At 41.5% G+C, this 20,687-nt stretch overlaps 1 pseudogene; it reads right to left on the bottom strand.

Annotated features, from left to right (window-relative positions):
- The window catches only part of LOC149187173 (cell division control protein 48 homolog E-like), a 39,787-nt pseudogene that overhangs the window by 16,102 nt on the left and 2,998 nt on the right, over positions 1-20,687 (bottom strand).

Here is a 20,687-nt window from a genome sequence, read left to right as displayed (position 1 = left end):
TGACTGTTGACACCTTCATGCTCCGCGACCACAAAATGTGGATACTTGACAACTTTATTACAAAATTGACCCCAAAACTATCCTTAGGGGATCTCGTCCCAATAATGTAGAATAATGAGTGAAATCCAATGTTGTTAGAAACATCAGGAAAGCTCTGTGACTGGGAGTCAAGCATGAAGGAGAGTGAAAACAAGGAACAGAGATACCCCCTCTCCTACCTGTTGGATTCCACCCTGAGACTATTCAGCCTAGATTTTGATATGAATTGGTGTCCATAGTTTTTATTCCTAGGGACCACATAGGTCGCTACAGAGGGGAATCCTGTGGCACCTAAGGCAGATGTTGCATCATGTTCATTAATATTTCTAGAGGGTACCCTTGTGAATATTTGGTACTTTCACTCGCAAAGGCTTTTGTTTGAGTGTCAACGTAACTCTTTCTATTACCATCACTAATAGGCTTGGGTTGTAATTATCCCAAACTATCTTCAGAAGGTCCCTTCACTTTCTTGTATTTTGGTGTCCAATCCTCATCACCTGGAGCTGAAATATTTGGAACTTGCTTGATTGGTTGCATCTTTAGGGACTTTATATTCGAGTGCTATTTTCTCTTTGTATTTAGCTGGCTTTAGGGGGAATTGTCTTGTCACTTTTGGACCTTAGATTCTGAGTGACTGACCTGCCACTCCACTGATCTTGAAAGGCTTTTGATCTTTCTTTTTGAAGGTTGTAGAGTTTCCTCCTTAAGGGAAAATGTTTTTATCGCGCATCTCTCTTCCTTGTAAAGTCATTTGTACATTCTCGTAAGGGAAGGATCTACTAACAAGTTGTGTATGGCTAATATTCCTGTGGATACCAAACAAGGAACCCTTTCGAAAGGGGATCCTTGTGCTTTTCCTTTCTTTGGAAATGTTGGTACCCACTTGATGTCCACTTTGAATATTCTTGGATTGAATGTTGGACTATCCTTTTGGCTGTGGTCCACTCTAAATATTCCATATGTTCTTGAAGCTTCTCAGATGAATGTTTTATTTCAAGGGCATCAAATGCGTGTTAATTTTTCATCTTCTTCGAAACATATATCTAGGATTCCTCTTTCTCCTCCCTCTTGTAATGGGAGATCTAAAAAGAAGAGAAAGAGGAAGAATAAGAAGAAGAATAGTTCCATCCATGAATCACCAACCTCTGCAAGTCATGTTGGAGATGAGCTTTCAGCTACTATAAGTCGTGATGGGGGCATAAGTCTAGTCACAACAAGTCATACTAGCAATGAATCACCATCATCATCTATTAGTCATGTTGGATATGAGCTTTCAGCCACTACAAGTCATGTTGGGGGCATAAGTCTAGTTACTACAAGTTACAATAGCAATGCATAATCAACATCTACAATTCATGTCGGAAATGAGCTTTCAACCACTGCAAGTTGTGTTGGCGGCATATGTCTAGTCACTTCAAGTCATACTAGCAATGGGTCACCTACGTCTCTGATTCATATTTCTCTTGAATCACCTGCTTTTGTGAGTAGGGTTGGGGGCACAAGTCGTGTATATATTAGGAAATATTCACTAACCTTTGTGAGTCATGTTAGGGACTCTCCACCAACCACTGAGAGTTAGATCCAAAGCACAGTTTTGCTTGGAGACGACAGATGACTCAAGTTGTAGTTCTTCCATATTTTCTTTAGATTACATCAATAAAGAGGTGTTGTCTCATTCCTGATGTTTATGGTCCTTATGCGTTAATCTATGTTATGATTTACTTATAAAATCTTATGTTAATGTTTATTTGCTTACATGTTTATATGACCTAAAACTTATATCATGAACATGCTTTTCTTGAATGAGTTGTAGGTTTTAAGGCATAGGAATAAGCAGAGGGTTTGGACCTTATGAGAACGACCTCAAATGTAGGACTTCCGAGTAATACCTCTTCATCCTACTTTAGTAGTTTAGGTTTTAGGATTTCTTGTTTGCATGTCTCTTTATGTTGTATGCGCTCCACTCTATTGGGGTTCTAAACCTAATCCCCTAGGGTGATTCTACCTATAACATAATTGGTGACTCCGTTGGGGAAACTATTCTTGTTTTTCCTAGATTGGGTTGTTTCTTCTTGATCAGGGTCTACTTGATTGATTTCTTGCTTTTACAGTGTTTGTGACCTGTTTTCTTCTTGGGCATCAAGTCTCATGTTTTGGATCAGGCCTGGATTTTTTGCTTTTCTTCATTGAGCCTTATATACGCATTTCTAATAAGATATAGAAGTGTATGCATGTTAGCTTCTTCAAAGAGACTCGTGTATATGCAAGTTTCCTCTGTTTTAGTTACGTATACATGCTTCTGTGTTTTTTCACAGTCGTGTATACCTTAATTTGAATTGATTTTTCAAAATATTTTCCCCAGTTAAGATTGTTACGTGGCGGTTTTTGCTATTTTCTTGTCATTCACTGTCATTGAAGCTCTATTTTCTTGCAAGTTTTCAATTCCTAAGCTTGGTTGATATTATGCTTCAAAACTTTGCTACCTCACTCTCAGCTGTTGATTTAAAAATGTATCCATTTGTTACTGCCAAATTGATAGATAATTGTCTAGAACACTAGTTCACATTTTGAAGGCACTGATTGTGAATTCAAAGGACTTTAAGATATCTAGAACATCTGTTGTAGCCAATAATTTTCATAGCATCTTTCTCCAAGCCAGACTTCAATTTATTGACTGCTTGAAAAGCTTTTTCATAATCCATTTGATTCAAGAGGTAATGAGGAAAAATCATGCAAAAAATTCCTAGCTAGGGCCGCACCTCTAGACATATCATCAGGTCCATACACTTGTTTCTATTTGACTCCCACCTCTTCCATTGTTTGATCCACATTTCCAGAGACATAAGAAAATTCTCTTAGTTCAGCGACTTTCTCCTTAGAAAGAGCAATCACAGTTTGAGGAAACTGGGCAAGGCAAATTTAGCCACATGAATTCCAAAACTCTAGTCACATGACCCTTCTGCAACCTTGTACAACATAGTAATGTTTTGAGTATTTTTATCAACATGTGCACTTGCATGACAATTTGCAATACCCACTGACAAATACACCTTGTTTTTCTTTAGTACTCCTCAAATTTTTTGAGAGGGTTTCTCGCTTCTTTCTAGTCAATTGGTCTACATAGTCTTTAGTAGAACGCAGAGGATGCCCCTTGAATACTGGCATATAAATAATCCCATGTGTACTTTTCGAAATACGCTCAACACCAACATCTTCATCAAGCTTCAAATTCTTTGTGTGGATGCGAAGAACTTCGAGTCAACCAACTTCATCTGGAACCCCAATGTCAATTTCACGATCAAACCTACCAAACCTTCTAAGAGTTGGATCAATGTTGTTAGGCCTATTTGTTGCTCCCATGATAATCATAAAGATCGAGATTTTAGACCATCCATCAATGTCAATATTTGATATACAATGTGCCTCTCTACTTCATTTATTTTCTCCCTCTTTGGAGATATAAAGTCAATTTCATCAATGAAAATGATAGAAGGAGCATTCTTCTATGTTTCTTAAAAAGCCTTTCTAGGATTCCTTTCATCTTATCCAGCAAGCTTTGACATAATTTCAAGACCATTATTTAGAAATAGAAATCCACAGTCTCATTTGCCATTGCCCTAGCAATCAAGGTTTTTCCTGAACCAGGAGGACCATAAAGCAAAATACACTTAGGGGGCTTAACACCAATGGATTTGAGAAGTTGTGGATGCCTTAGTGGTAATTAAACTAGTTCTATGATCTGTTCCATTTGTCTCCTGACACCACCAACATCATCATAGCCGATCCCATCAAATATATCTTCATCTTCTCATTTTATTGGCTCTTCTTCACAAAAAAAATTAGTATTTGGAGAAACAACACAATGCTCACTAGGATCTGTCTCAATGATTTTAAATTTTACACTTCTCATACCTCCTCGCACTAGAAAGAGGTATCCTTTTCTTACTAGGTGATAGGTTTCCAAGAAGTAAGGCTTCAAGAACACATTGAACAAGTTTCCTGTAACACTTTCAATTGTGTCATATATAGGAAGAATATGCACATGCTTCCCATACTTAACATCTAGGCACTGATGAACAAAAACTATATCCCCTAATCTTACTCTTAGATTTGACCAAACAAATTTGTTCATTCTGATCTTATGCTCTTCACATGTATCATCAGCTAAAACAATGCCACCTGTATCCCTTATCTTTTTACCGTTAACAAGTATGGTATCACCCCAGAAAAACTACAATGTTTCCATTGTTTGCGAATTAAGAGCCACAACAGAATTATCATCATTTATTGCTTCATCCACAACTAACCGATTAGGAGACTTCTTATGCTCAAGTATTGTAGTACTAAAGTCTTTCTTTGTTCCCTTCCACTTTCTTTAGCTCTTCCATTCTCTGAATGTGCATTTGTTGCGCTCTAGCTACTTCTTCATATGCTTGGTTTTACATCTCACGAGGCCATTTCAGGTCAAGCTCCAACTTTTCTAGTTCGTTTTCAAGTTGTGACTTCATAGACATTCTTGGCGATGAGGATGTGCCTAAATAATTATGAAATGATGGAGATCGATCATCTCTGTCCTCACTAGTCATCTTGATTCCCATCTACTCTCGATATTCTTGAAATCAAGAAGTGTGGTTGATTTCCCAACTAGAGGTTCTGCTTCTTCTGTAAAATTGCAAGTCCTCGAGATAATTTCGTTGCTGGCCCTTCTTGAATCTAAAGAAGCAACTAATTTCACTTAAGAGAGTTTCCCTTTTGAAGATTTAGCTATCTCTAAAGCCATGTTGTTGTCTACACTATAAGCAGTGTTATCAATAGGACAATCTTGGATGGAGGATGTCCCTTCTTTTGAATCTATAGAGACTTGAGCCATTCCTTCATCTACATCATCTCCAATACCATACACTGATCCAAGAATGGAGAGGCCCTCTCCTTGAACAATGCCCTTCTCAATATGTTTTCTTATCAACTTTTCTATCATGATCCAAAAATTCAGGATGATTGACGAGGAATGGATTACTTCCTTGCTTCACCCTCAAAACAATTTCTGACTGCCCTCCCTGCTCACTAAGATCTTTGCATTTCTAGCCATTATGTGATGTGTCTTCTTGGTAGGTGGTTGCACAATAATTAGTCATGACTCATCAGCATGATTAAGGCATTGAGGTTCCCATCAAAAGTCATTTCTTGACTGAAAACATTACTACTACAAAGATTCCAGATTGATCCTTTTGTTTTCATAAGATCACCAACAAAACTATAACTCTGGCCAAATAATTCTTACATATGCTTTTCTTTAATGTTCTTTTTTTCTCTATCACAGTCTAGTGACAAATCCAGATATTGAGATTCCCTAGTTTCCTCTAGATCATTCAATACCTAAACTGTTGCGCGTGAGGGTCTTTGAGTCAATCACTCATTTGATCATATCTTTTGATTCGGTAGCCAGTTTTTGGAGTTTAATATACCATTGGAAAGCTCTTTCTGAGCTGCTCTTGATGAATAGACTTATGAAATTTTTTGTGCTAATTATCATCACTAAAACATTTGACAAAACCAAACACAGTAAGAGCTCATGTTCATCACTGATGACAGGCTGCAAAGACTAGAACTAACATTTCCAAGGCCACTCAAACTCTCAAACATAGATGTTTGTTGGATTTGTGGGGCCTAACCTAGGTTTAGCATTAGTTAGGCAAAGAAATCTCTACACTACTGGCCCTTTCGGCATCAACCCACGGAGCGCAGACAGAAGTCTCACCCAAAGCATAATGGGGGGATGGTGGAACCAAGTTTCCACACCCTGAGATGGCCGTGATGTCAGTTTACCCCCTCTATTCCTACTTTGGCATAGGTCACTAGGATTTAAGGCTCTGTCAGTCTACCATTTTAGTTTGCCCTTTAGTACCTCCGTGAAGGTGTACAATTGACCTTCACACAGCCTTAAACCACGACCCAAGTACTTTTGCATTGCTATGATAGCATATTGTATAGGTTCCCAAGTTATCTTATGTTTTTTACATATTTGATTAAACAATCACAATTAGCACCACGTAAACTGATATTCTTACTTGCGTTCAATTAACCAATATAATCACATATATTCGCGCATCACATAAACATTGTAAATTAAACCCAAAATGCAATATAGCCAGATGTAGTAATAGGAAATAAATACATAGAATTTGTAGAACACTTCTCTTTATTGATATCTTTAGTTTAATATAGACTCTATCTACCCTGTGCACACAGTTGTAGGGGTTTGCGCACTCAGTTGCAGACGTCCACAGTAGGCCTCTACGCACTTTGCTGCAGAGCCTCTACCTACACTAACACCTGAAACACTTAGACTTCTCTACCAAGACTCCAATATTGGTTTGCCAACTGCCTAGAGCTTACTTACTTAGCTCCTTTTTATACAATCCCATGGTCTACAGACCATTGGTGGATCTTTACAACTGACTTTACACTTTACAAAATAAGGGCAGACAATCCTTTATGACTCTTGACACCTTCATGCTCCGCGACCACAAAATGCAGAGACTTTCGAACTTTATTACAAAATTGACCCAAAACATGGGCTTTTAGCCCCAAAAATGTCCTTGGGGGAGCCCATTGCCAACAAGCCCCCAACAAAAACATGGTAACTCGCCCTGAAGTCACTCTGCGGAAGCGAAGATCTTGGCGTGAAGACCTCCCAGCTCGACATGTATGACAACAACCTTGGTAGTGCACTGTGCGGCTACTTGGTTTGCTTCTTCAACCAACTCTTCTGTCACAGGTCCTGAATTGTTAGGTTGAATCTTTTTCTAAGCTGTTTGCAGATGAGAAATCTTGCCTTCAATAGAGGTTGTGACTGAATAAGCCTCATCCAACCAGGCCTTCAAGTGCGCCTTCAACACTACCTCCTTGTGTTGTGATACATTTACCTATTCTTTCAATTGTTTGGCCTCCTGTAGCTTCGCTGGTCTCTGCATGAGAGTGACGGTTCACATTGTACCTATTACTTCATCATAGCACTGTTGCATTTATCACGTTTCTATTTGCAGCCACTATACATTAGGCTCCTTCTACAAGCTTGTCAGGACCTCGAACCCTATCCAACTCTATTGGAGCATCATGCACCCCTATAAAAAGCTTGCAAATGCGCACCTCGACCAGTTCTTCCTCAGGAATGGCCAACTCTATGACCATTCTGTATGCCTCCTCCATGACTTGAACTATGCACTTGCTTCAGCTGGTTACCTCGATCACAACGATGATGGCAGAGTCTTGCTATAGGGCCATCTGTTCATTATTAATATTTTGCTCATTGATCACCTGTAAAGCGCAATGTTCATAGGCCCTCAGCTCTGTGATAAATCCATCATGTAGTAAGTGCAGTGCAACCAAGTTCAATTCCACTCCCTTGAGGGTGCTGACAGTGGGACTGTCATCTTCATTCTCTGTGGTCAGTGCTACATCTGGCAACATTATCATGCTAGAGAGCTTCGTATGCAACATCTCGGTAGCTTCTGAAGTACTGATAGCGAGGCTAGTGGACACCATACCATCCTGTGATGTGCGGGCCTAGAGCTCCTGCAGACCCATCTAGAGGGCCCCCAATAGTAGTTGTTGTTGCTGCTTGAACTGTTGTAGTGCCTTCGAGGTGACATCCTGAACCGTGTCTCCAATGTCATGCAAATCTCCCACTTTGAGGGTGATTGGGTCCAGCAATGCCTTACTTCCTTTGTATTTATTCCTCAACCCTCCTTTCTCTTTCTCCCTTGGATGCTTGATGTAGGCCGATGTCTCGTGTGGGTCCGCACCATGTTGTTTTGTTTCTCATCTGTTTCTTCCTTTGTCAGAGCCACGCTCTATTTCACCTATCTTCCTTTCTATATAGTAGGTGACATCAAGCTCTTCCTAGACCTTGTTAGCGCCCCCCTCCTTCCTCTTCTTGGCCAGCTACACCATCTTGAGCTTGGCCTCCTCCTTTCTGCGTTACGCGACAGACTTGCTTGCCCACACCGCCAAGTCTGAGCTAGTGCGCCACTCTGCAAACCAGCGATCAAGTAATGCATCAATTGCATCATCCAGTGCCAAGTAAGGCAAGTCATACCATGTCTACACAGGTTCCTTCCATGCCCTAATCGACACATAGTGAAATTCTGCCTTGAATTCCATGTACCCCTACAGGTTGGAAGACACAGTAGGTGACAACTTTGGTTTGCGATTAATAGCCATCTTGATGTTCATTTCCACTAAGATCTAGGAGATATTGTTGTCCTTGATTCACTAAGCATCCTCGGTCACCCACAGTGAAGCGTACTTGACTGCTTCTTGCAGGTCTGGAGAGATAAAAGGGAATTGACTGTCTTCCAGCAACTCCCGGGCTACCAGCACAATAGACAGCATGGGCCACGGATAGAAGGTTTTGTTGAGCTCTTGTGCCTCACGACAGTTCCCAAGAAACTCACCGCAGAGATAGTGCACCTAATTGAACTAGACTCCTTCAGCAAATTGGGTTGCAAGAGCAATGACTGGTGCCGACACTTCATCTGCACAACACTTCCTCATAACCTTTCCTACCCAAATCTGTGTGGCCACCTTGACTGCAGGGTCACAGATACTGGAGAGAGCGTAGCCTCACATCTTCTTCACGAGATTGAACTTCTCCTTCATGGCCTCCATGAGGGCCTGCTCGCCACCCTTTCTGCCAAATATCATGGCCGAATTTTCCCCTGTGTAGGGAAGCCATGTGATCCTATGGATCAATCTGTCGGTGATGGGTATTGGTTTCTCCATCCACAAACACCCATCGTACACCAAGAATAGTGTCTGCTTGATGACCAATAATGTAATGAGGTTGCAATTGTAGTGTAGCACCCATAGCAGGTTGATCAGATCTGCCTTGTCTACTCCCCTAAGCCACTTCCGTGGTTCCATTGCAGTCATATCGATGGTTATGTCAATATTGCGGGGCATTAGCTACTCTATCGCTAAGTGTGAGAACTTCTCATGGTCAGCTAAGTCTCAATCTTCCAATTTTAACAGAGGAACCCGCCCCAAGCATGGTCCTTCGAAGACAATCTTTTCCAGCAATAGAGGGGTTTGCAAGGGGACCTTTCTCTCATCAATGTTCTTTTGCACCTTGCTCTTGTCCTTGCATGGAGGGATGCACTCAGGCAACTGTGGAGCTGTAACAAGGGTCTTTTTCACCTCTAGTTATTTCACATTACAAGTCAATCCGGGAGCGTTTTGTTATTGTAAGGGACATCTTAATTTGAGGCTATTTGTCAGGATAATGCTTCGTAGTATAGATCTAAAGAATACAAGAGTAAACGGATGCTAATGCTAAATTACTTTTGCATAAAAGAAATCACACACGCAGCAACTTCGTCGGTCGAGGGTATGGAATTAATAACCTATCCCCCTAGAAACTGATGAAGGAGTATGGATCATGATCTGGGAGCATTATAGCGTCTGCTGTATCTCACAACAGTCTTGAACCTCCTCTCATGCCACTTCAATAAACGCAAGCAAGAAAACAGAATGAAACAACAATCTTCAGAAATGGAACAGCAATAAAAGGAACGGCAGTAAATGGAACAGCAGTAAATGGAACGGCAGTAAAGAAACTAAGTCTCGCGAGGTCTACACTTCCAATCCTTGGCACACACTTGCATACAAAAAGGAAAGCAATCATTTATACAGGTTTGCAGCTTGATTAAATGGAACAGCAAATTATTAAAGACAGGAAACGTCAATCATATGTATATCAAATGGAACAGCAAATCATTAAAGACAGGAAACGTCAATCATATGTACACGATCTGTAATAGTCACCAACAATCCATTAACCCCAGTCACCTGTAGCTGAAATATTCTATTTATGAGTTCTGTAATTAGTGCAAACAACTCAGATCAACAGTATGCGAAGAATATGAACTTGTTACAGAGATTTATAACAGGTGAGCTACAGATGAGTAAATATGAAACAACATGTAACCATAACAGATTATGAGAAACAAACCACACAAAGCAGAATTGTAATGGTACAATCAGCCAGTGTCCGTTGGAGCCGGGCCCAAAGCTTCCAATGGCGCACTGCCGTAAACTACTTCAGATGCACGGAGAAATTAACACCGAGATATTATATTAACGCATCAATGAGAGTACAAAACTAAGTCTCAGAGAGACTCAATAGTCTGAGTTCAACTGATAATAAAATTCATGAACAGAAAGTAAAGATACAAAAGTCATCCCCTAGTTTCAATGCTACCCTCCTTTTATACAATTAACGGTGGAGTTCATTGGTCGACAAAACGATTGATCGTAGCGATCCCTCAGGATCGAAGATCCTGAGGGATCCGCTAAACTGTTAACGCTTTCCTTTACTCGGTCTGTAATTACGAACTGGCAGTCCTTCATCTCGTTTCGGACTGATCTCCCTTGATTTACTCGACCTGGTCTGAACCTTATTTAGAATTGGAGGGACAGCCGTTATCTTCTCGTCAAATCCTCGTTTCGCATTGCGCCTTCCTGCTTTTACCTTTTCCTGCGTAGAGAAGACAACTGTTAGTGATTGGATCATTTTAGACTCGTTGTCTTTGCATTTCCCCTACTTTATAATAAAGAAAAGATTACAACTATTGCTTAAAACATCACTAAATCATTTATTAAAACATACCTTCCCAATGCTCTACACACCCCCCGACTTACTCTGTTTCATGGCCTCATGAAACCGTTATAATTAACATGGAGAGCAGTAAGAGAATAGGTTGGAGAGGGTACTTCATGAGGGGGTCTGCAACCATGATAGGCAACCAGATTATCAAAGAAATAATGCAACTGATCTGCAGGCATATCATACAAGGCCTGGTACCCTGGTGCAGGGTGCCAGATAATTGGGCTACGGAACCGATATCCTAACCATGATGGTCGAGCTTGCAGAATGCACTGGCCATAAAAAGGCAATCGTTCAGCAGCCAGCTCAAAGTTCTCATATCTGAAGGGCTCCCTGAGCTGGATGCTTGGGGTGGAAATCCGATAACGGAATTTGGCAGCCTCCAAGGCGGAATCTTTAATAACCAGGAAGTATTCTAAGCTATTTCGGATCAACTCCTCATGCATGGGTCCTAGTAGTTTCATAACGCCAGGGTTTCTCATAAGGCTTTTATGTGATTGCCATAGGCGAACAGGATCTCGAGGCTCAGCCCTGACCCATAGATCCAGGCTGTGCTCCTGCCTCTGAAAGGCATTGTAAGCCCTGAGCCATTTTAACTAGTTGACCCCAAATGAAACAAAGGCTTGCAGCTGTATATCCCCCACAAAAGGGCCAGGGTTTAGATCAGTTTCCTGCTCAAGCACCATATTGTGCAAATAAAATTCACATAATAATCGTTGGACCTTAACCCCATAATGTTTGCAACAATCAATAAAATCATTAACAGTGTGAATCTGAATGGGGGCACCTGCCCTGACAGCTTTTATTTTCAATCTTAGGTATCTTTCAAGGAGGAATAAAGCATAATTCTTCGCGGGGGCCCTGCAAGTCAAAACATCATCATACAACGAACATACAGTGTCCAATTGTTTAATAACAACATCTAGTCGACGTGTTACCTTGGCAACCTTTTCCTGCTCCTTCTGCCATCCTTCAAAAGCCCGACTCTCTGATTCACTCATGTTTCTCAGCTGCTGTTGCAGTTCTTCATGTTTTTCCAGAGGGATCCTTTGTTTCTCTAACTGCTCAGCCCTCTGCTGCAATTCTTCGTATTTTTCTCGAGGAATCCTCTGCTCAACTTCCTGTTGCAGCTCTTCATATTTTTCTCGAGGGATCATTTGTTCCCGTAGCTGTTCAGCCTCTTGTTGGGCCTGTCTCATCTCGCGGTGCAAGGCCTTGGTTTTTGGATCCCTTTCCCATAATTCCCTGGAGGCCGGAAGTTTCGCCTGGACCTTTACATTTCGTCGCTTAATTCTCCTTGAAGGTGGTGTCTCAGTGTGAACTGCTCTAGTTTCCCTCTCCTTCTTGACATGTACAAAGGGGTACGGTGGTCCTTCTGTAACTGGAATGTCGTCTTGTGGCTCAACTTTAATTGGAACGGCAGTTGGTTCTAATGGGCTGTTTGGAATATCAGCCTGCTCCTCTATGTCAATAGGAACGGCATTCTGGTGCTCTGTTCCAGATGGAACAGCATTTTGTTCCTCAGTATTAATTGGAACAGCTGCAGGTTTACTAGCAGAATATCGACCTACTAGATGCCTATAGGTGCTCTGTCTTCCTCTCTGAGAGGACCCAGCTGTATTTGTCCTCCTTTTTCTTCTCACAGTCCTCTTTATTCTCAAACTGGCTTTCAGACTTCGAATTTTCCGCCGAAGCTGGGCTATAATGGTCAGCAATTTCTGCTGTTTTCTTCTCAACTTCTTAATTTCTTTTGCCTCGGCTGTGGGCACATGGGCGGCCCTCAGTTCTGCTCCTCTTTCATCGAGGGTTTCTTCCATCATTCGGGGAACGTCCTGTTCCCGACAAACATTTTCATCCTCCCCGCCATCAGCGGGTGGATTTCCTTCTGGTGTTTTAGGAACGGCTTGTTCCTGATCAGTATTCACATTTTCTTTCTCGATGACAGGGGGGTTTTCTTCCCCTGCCATTCCATTAGTCTGCTGCCGAACGAGACTGTATGTCACTATCAGGCGGATCAGCCCATGGTGGCTAACCACTGCGTCTTCATGGTGTGCCTTTTTCAGGCTCCGAGAGGTATCATGCAACAATGAATTTAACAATGCAGGGAGATTCACAACACATTTTCCTTTTAACACAGCTAAGAGCTTAAGGTGACGCGGCCTTACCACATCTTTTCTTCCTTCGCAGGTGATGTAGCTCTATACTACCTTTGCCAGTTCGCTCCAAGGTTCTCCCAGTGTTGCCGGCAACACTCCTTTTCCCTTCACTGTCAGCTCCTGCCCTTCATCTTGGAAGAGTTCTACGATCTTTTGCAGTCTTTCTTTCTTTGTCGTCCATATTGGACCTAAGTCTGGTAATCCGGTTACTTCCGCGATTATTTCCTTCGTGACTGCTATCTGCTTCCCACCTACCACTGAGTGTTCTTCCTGCAAATTCTGCAGGAATTCCATGGCCACTATTTCGTTTGATTTGCGCAGGCGGCCAAAATAAGTTAACCACCCTGCTTTTTCTAAGATCTTCCGAGCGGCTTCGGAAACTATGAGCTCGCTCGGCTAACTTCTGATAGACTTTCCCCCCATGGTTCTGTTTCAGGGTCTAGATGGAACAGCAATGCAAAGAACGTAATTGCGGCAAAAAGAAAAGATACAGAGCATGCATGAATAATTGATCATAAATAACAACTTTTTCAAAAAATAGCATTGTCATGCCGTTAACGCATATCGTACCTCTGTATCATATGCCGGCGGAGTAATGAAGTCACCTCCCCCCCGCGTGAAATGATAGGCTGCCCCAGCCGTCAAATAGAAGAAGGCGGTCATTCCATCACCGAGTCATAATGGAGCAGCTTTTAAAATTTTGCCATGTTTCAGATTAGACAATGAAATACCGAGATCGATGCGACAGATAGATCGCGTTTAACATAAGCCTTCGTGATGTGATGCAGAACATAAGGATAGGACGTCTAGCACTCATGGAAAGTCTGAAATTGTCATAGTCAAATGCCTTTGCCATACTTGGTAATGATAGATGTTCATGTGACGTATTCCTTGAGGTGTAAGATATAATTATTACGAGGATAGAAAGAAAGATTTAATAAGATCCAAATTGGTGTATATGTTTTGACTCCGATACCATTAACAGAGCTCTGCTACCGACCGATGTTTATAACCGTGGCAGAGTTGTTTATTTCACCCAGGAACCATAGTCCTTTGTGTAGTTTTGAAGAGCAATTCTTGTCAACATGCAGGCCATCATGCTGGCTTGGTAACCAGATAACCATGACGCCATTCACCAGAGAGGCGCGAAACGTGGGCAGGCTGGCTCGTGATGAGACCCCCTGTTCCAAGGTTTGTTTATATAATGAACCTGTTGGACCATATCCCTGGTGTGGTGGCCATGATGGGAATGCCACTTCGCTTCCAATCTTATGATCATAGTAGGTTGGTTCTTAATGAAACCCCCTATCCTGCATTTGACAAATAATTTCTTTTGGTTCTGCTGCTTTTTCTTTTGAGATAGACTTTTGCTCTTGTATGATTACACATAAGGGTGGTTCAGCCCTCCTTAAGAGTGGGAATGGCGGAAGAAGTCTTGTTATCCCAATAGGAAAATATAAATTTTCTATTCTTATTTCCGAGTAATAATAAGAAAAATTGTAGGAACGTATCATGATAAAGTTTTCCAACAAGGCAGAGGAAGTGAGACTTATGACTGAAGGAATGATGAGTGTATGGTTCCATCCTTTGTTGCATCAATACTAGGGCTGTTATAGATAGCGATTTATGATGTGCTGATCTTGATATATCATGCCTTTTATATTTGTTGCATAAATATATAGCTGCTACTTATGGCCTCGGGACAATGTTTTCTTCTTATAGAAAGGACGAGGGCATACTATTTCTTTCTTACAAGGGAGGGTGGGAGGGTTCTTTTTGATGCAATGTCCTAAGATAACAAAAGCACTCGAATGCTGCTTGCTTTAAAAGAAATTGAAAAAAAAAAAAAAAAAAAAACACACACAAATGTTGCTCCTTAAACGAAATAAGAAAATTCAAAAGTGCTGTTCCTTTTGAAAAGGAACAGCAAAAATTCAAACGTGCTGTTCCTTTTGAAAAGGAACAGCAAAAATTCAAAAAGTGCTGTTCCTTTTGGAAAGGAACAGCAAAACTCAAGGGTGCCGTTCCTTTTGAAAAGGAACAGCAAAACACACAAGTGCTGTTCCTTTTGAAAAGGAACAGCAAAACACGCAAGTGCTGTTCCTTTTGAAAAGGAACAGCAAAAACACACAAGTGTTGTTCCTTTTGAAAAGGAACAGCAAAAACACGCAAGTGCTGTTCCTTTTGAAAAGGAACAGCAAAACACGAGTGCTGTTCCTTTTGAAAAGGAACAGCGAAAACACACAAGTGCTGTTCCTTTTGAAAAGGAACAGCAAAAACACACAAGTGTTGTTCCTTTTGAAAAGGAACAGCAAAAACACGCAAGTGCTGTTCCTTTTGAAAAGGAACAGCAAAAACACACAAGTGTTGTTCCTTTTGAAAAGGAACAGCAAAAACACGCAAGTGCTGTTCCTTTTGAAAAGGAACAGCAAAAACACGCAAGTGCTGTTCCTTTTGAAAAGGAACAGCAAAAGCACGCAAGTGCTGTTCCTTTTGAAAAGGAACAGCAAAACACTCCAGTGCTGTTCCTTTTGAAAAGGAACAACAAAACACACCAGTGTTGTTCCTTTTGAAAAGGAACAGCAAAACACACCAGTGCTGTTCCTTTTAAAAAGGAACAGCAAAACACAACAGTGCTGTTCCTTTTGAAAAGGAACAACAAAACACATAGTTTGAAACATATATACAAAATTTACAATCTTATATACAAAATGTGGTAATAAAGAATGAAATTCTTACGAATCTGTAGGGGAGGAAGTTTTTGCTTGCTCTCCCATAATCTTGATGTTAGTATCTTGGCGTAACTGCTGGCAAAATGATTCCCGAGTGAGCGGTTTGCGATACAGACGAACTCGGTGGCCGTTTACCTTAAATGTATATCCAGATCCATCGATTGTAATCAAAGTAAGGGTCCCATTGTCATGGACTTTTTGAATCTCGTATGGTCCCAACCATCGAGTCTGAAGCTTCCCCGGGAAATCCTGAAATCTAGAATCATATAACAGAGCCCAGTCTCCTTCGTGAAATATCTTGTTTTTGATGAGCGCATCATGCCATTTGGCTCGCTGCTGCTGGATGAGTGTTGTATTCTGTAATGCAGCGAGCCTTGTTTCGTCCAACTCATTAATTTTCTGTAATCGATTTTTTTGTGCTTCACTTAAATCTAATCCGACTTCTTGGGCAGTTCGCAGGGTTTGGATCTCAAATTCTATAGGAAAAATGGGTTGCTTTCCAAACACTAAGTGATATGGTGAATAGCCAATGGTACTTCTCCATGTGGTTCGATAAGCCCACAGTGCCTCCGGTAGTCGAGCGGCCCAATCGCGGCGGTGTGAGGCAACAATTTTTGTCAAGATGGACTCTATTATCTTATTACTGTTCTCGACTTGCCCATTTGCCTGCGGATGGTATGGGGTAGTAATTTTGTGATGTATGTGATGGTTATTGAGTGTTGCCGCTAATTTATGTCCCACAAATTGTGGTCCTCCATCTGTAACCACTTCCCTTGGGAGACCATAATGTACAAACAAATGGAACAAGAACTGAATTACCGACTCCTCTGTAGCTCTGGGTAATGCCTCTGCCTCAACCCATTTGGTAACATATTCAGTTGCCACCAAAATGTAAGTTTTTTGGTTTGATGGGGGGTTGATGGGTCCGACAAAGTCCAGAGCCCAGCGTTCGAAAGGTTTGATCACCAATTGAGGCCGCAAAGGCATTTCGTCTGCTGGGCCAGGTCGTCCTACACGCTGACAACTATCACAGGCCTGGACAAATTTTTTGGCATCTTTGAAGATTGTAGGCCAGTAATATCCCGTTTGTAATACTTTGTGTGCTATCCTTCGTTCAGCGAAATGTCCTCCACATGGCCCGTCATGGCAGGCTTTCAAGATATCAAAGATTTCGTCTTCTCGAATACATCTTCTGATTTCCATATCTGCGCCTGTGTGAAACAGATAGCCTCCAACCCACGAAAATCGATTGCTTTTCGCAACGATCTGTTTCCGTTCATTGGGAGTTAAATGTTTTGGAAGCTTACCTACTGCAAGATAATTAGCCACATCAGCGTACCAGGGAGTCTGAACAGCAACTGCAAACAAGTGTTCATCAGGGAATTGGTCCTCAACTGCTGCTGTTTCAACTGCTTTTGGTATTCGTGAAAGAAAGTCAGCTACAGGGTTCTCCTTCCCTGGTCGGTCTCTGATTGTAATGTCGAATTCCTGCAACAAGATCAACCACCTGGTTATTCTTCCATTTGTAACAGGCTTATTTGCTAAATACCTAATAGCAGAATGGTCTGTAAACAAAATAACGGGATAGCCTGTAATATAGTGTCTAAATTTATTAATAGCATGTATCACAGCTAAAAATTCTTTTTCGGTGACAGTCTAATTTAATTCAGCCGGAGCCAAATTTTTGTTGATGTAATAGATAGCGTATGGTCTTTTCTCTTCTTCTTGGCCCAACACTGCACCGATTGCTGTGTCTGAGGCGTCGGTTGAAATTTGGAATGGTAAGTTCCAATTAGGTCCTCTGAGAACTGGAGCTGTAGATAGCAACTTCTTTAATTTTGTGAAGGCTCGATCACATTTTTCTGTCCACAAAAAATCAACATTTCTAGTTAATGCATGTAGAGGTGCGGCAATACGTGAGTAATGTTGTATAAATCGTCTATAATACCCAGAAAAACCAAGAAAATTGCGTACCTCTGTTTGATTAGTGGGGGTTGGAATAAGCATGAGTATTTGAATTTTAGCCGGGTCTACCTGAATTCCTGCTGCTGAGATGTGATGTCCCAGAATGAGTCCTTCTGTCATCATCATGTAACATTTTTCGTGACTCAAGCAAAGCCTGGTAGCAATGCAACGCTCTAGAACTTTTTCGAGAGTGTCCAGGGCTGGATCAAAGTCATCTCCATATGGTGTAAAATCATCCATATAGACTTCCAATCCATCATTAATTAAATCTGCGAAGATGCTAAGAACAGCCCGTTGGAATGTAGCCGGAGCATTACATAATCCAAAGGGTAAGACTCGGTAGGCGAACGTTCCCCAGGGGCAAGTAAAGGTAGTCTTGTCCTGGTCTTCAGGGGCGATCTGAATCTGGTTATATCCGCTGAAGCCATCCAAGAAAGAAAAAAATTTCTTGCCTGCTAAGGTGTCCAATACCTGGTCTATGAAAGGGAGCGGGAAGTGATCTTTTTGTGTAGCTTTGTTTAATTCTCTGTAATCAACACAGATCCTCCATTTCCCATTCTTTTTAGGTACTACCACAAGTGGGGAGACCCATTTGCTGTTAGAAATAGGATAAATAAAATTAACGTCTAATAATTTCTGCAGCTCATCTTTTTCAACATCTTTTAAATGGGGATTGAGTCTTCTCTGTGGTTGGCGAACTGGTCTTGCATCTTTCTCGATATAGATACGATGTGTACATAGCTGGGGATCAATCCCCTTCATATCGGGATAGTCCCAAGCAAATGCCTCCTGATACTTTCGTAGGAGCTGGATGAGTTTGGTCTCTTGTTCAGGTGTCAGATTAGCGTTAATGTTTAAAGTTTTGCCCGGTTCAATTTGTATTACTTTGCTGTTAGCAACAGAGGTTACAGGTATATTTGGGTCATTGTCATCTTTTAGAGGATCTTCCTCTAATTCGTTATCAAATGCCGCTTTTATCATAAAGCATTGTGTATACGATGTGGACTCTGTTTGATTAATGAATTTATTAATGGCATCGTCTTCCGTTTGATCTTTAAAATCTAGCGCTTCCTGAACTGTTAATGGTGGTCTAATATTATCAGTAATATATGAGGCAGGGCGCAGATTGGTCATCGATATATGAGGTGTGATGCTTGGCTGGGCTGGCGGGTACAAGATTAAATTTTTGATATCCGGTCCTCTGGTTATGGTCATGTCTCCCTGCCGGCATCCAATGTAGGCGTCAGCAGTAGCGAGCCATGGTCTACCTAGAATTAGCGGATGTCCATCTAGTCGGGTTTTGGGATTAATCACCAGAAAATCGGTCGGGTATTCCCAAGAGTCCACTGAAACCATGACATCATACAAGGTGCCTTCTGGTCTTATTACTGATCGGTCAGCTAGTTCTAGTAAAGTGGAAGTAGGCTCTACCGATGTGATTGCAAGCTTCTGGCAGGTTGATGTTGTCAGGATGTTAATCGCAGCCCCTAGATCTACTAAAACGTTGGTTAGGGTCTGCCCACAGACTTGAACAGTGACAATTGGGTTTCCAGGATCCTCATATTTAATTGGTGTTTCTTTCCGTGATAAGAGGTCGGATAAGGTGCCGACTACCTGGACTCTAGGGTTATGGGTTATATTTCTTTTTGTTTTTCTGCTACACAGGTCTTTTATGGTTTTTGCATATATGGGGATGTCCTGTATAGCCTGAAGGAATGGAATTCTTATATACAAGTTTTGGAGTTCTCCCAGAATATCAAAATCCGGATATTGCATTTGTCTTGGAATGGCCAGTCGTTCTGGGAAAGGTGGAGAAGATGTAAGTACTTGCTGATGAACTTGGTCTTTACTTACTTCTTCTTGTTGTAACGGTTGTTCTATCGGTAACTGGTTTTCAATATGAGCGGTTCTATGTCCCTCAGTTTCTATTATTCGCCCAGATCTCAACTGAAGATCATTGCACTCCTGTAGATCAGATTCAATCTCGGAAGATTCTATAATTTGAAGAGATTGAACTGGCCGATTGTTTGGGTTCGGGTTGGGTTGGGCTGGGAGCTGCGGTCTTAGGTTGGGCTGGGGATTTTGTTGCAAGGCTGGAAGAGTTGGTTGAGGGAGCGGGATTGATCCTGGCGTTTGATATGTCGATCTTGGCCAGTTGCTCTGCTAGGGTGAACTTTGCGAAGTGGAAGGGGTCCACTGCGGAGGATATGAATTATTTGGCCAATATGACGGAGGATAAGGAAAGTTTGGCCAACTAGCTTGGTTCATCCAAGGGTTCGGAGTAGGAAACATTTGAGGTGGCCAATTTGAAAACGGGTGCTGAGACTGATTTTGCCACATATTCTGTTGCTGAGCATTAAATTGCGGAGATTGAAAAGAAGAGGAGGGATCTTGAAACATACCAGGTTGCCTAGGTTGCCATTGACGACGTTGGTTGATAAAATATGATGATTCTGGTTCCTCTTCTGCTTCTTTGTACACCGCCTTTAAACCAGGGAGCGAGGGACAGCTTTCAGTCGGATGGTCCTTGGTACAAATAGCACATATTTGAACTGTATCAAGCGGGCATTCTTTCTGGCTATGTTTCTTCCTGCACCGTGGGCAGAAAATTGCCAGATTCTGTTCCGCTTCTGCTTGCTTCTGTTTAGCCTGCACAATATCAAGCTGTGTTGTTAATGTCCCCATGATATCAATTTTAAAATTCTCTAACAGATTTCCAAGTTCCACTCGTGATACTCCTTCTGTTGATATTCGATTGTCTCTAGTGAAGCGATCATATTCTGCTGGTTTTATCCGTGTGCTGCCTCTTGAGCTCCTGATACACAGATCAATAATGTCAGCAAAATTTTCCTGATAAATGTCTCCTTTTCCCATAATATTCAACGTTTCAATCCATTGCTCCTTCATACCTCTAATCAATGCAGTTTTCAACACGTTATCGGGCAGAGGTAACGATGCATATGGAGATCTCTGCAAGTTATATTGGAAACGTTCTACATATTCTTCTAAAGTTTCATTTGGTCTGGCAGACATTTGAAAGATTTCATCCTTTAGTTCTCTTGATCTACAATAATCCTGATATTTTTTTAAGAAGGCCACTTTCATTTCATCCCAATTGTTTATGACTCC

The sequence above is a fragment of the Pinus tabuliformis genome, chromosome 3_1 (genome assembly GCF_031772625.1).
Source record: "Pinus tabuliformis cultivar Carrire ecotype Pingquan chromosome 3_1, CPIR1, whole genome shotgun sequence".
Lineage (NCBI taxonomy): Eukaryota > Viridiplantae > Streptophyta > Pinopsida > Pinales > Pinaceae > Pinus > Pinus tabuliformis.
The sequence above is the reverse complement of the archived record's forward strand: the minus strand, read 5'-3'. Positions and strand labels throughout refer to the sequence as shown.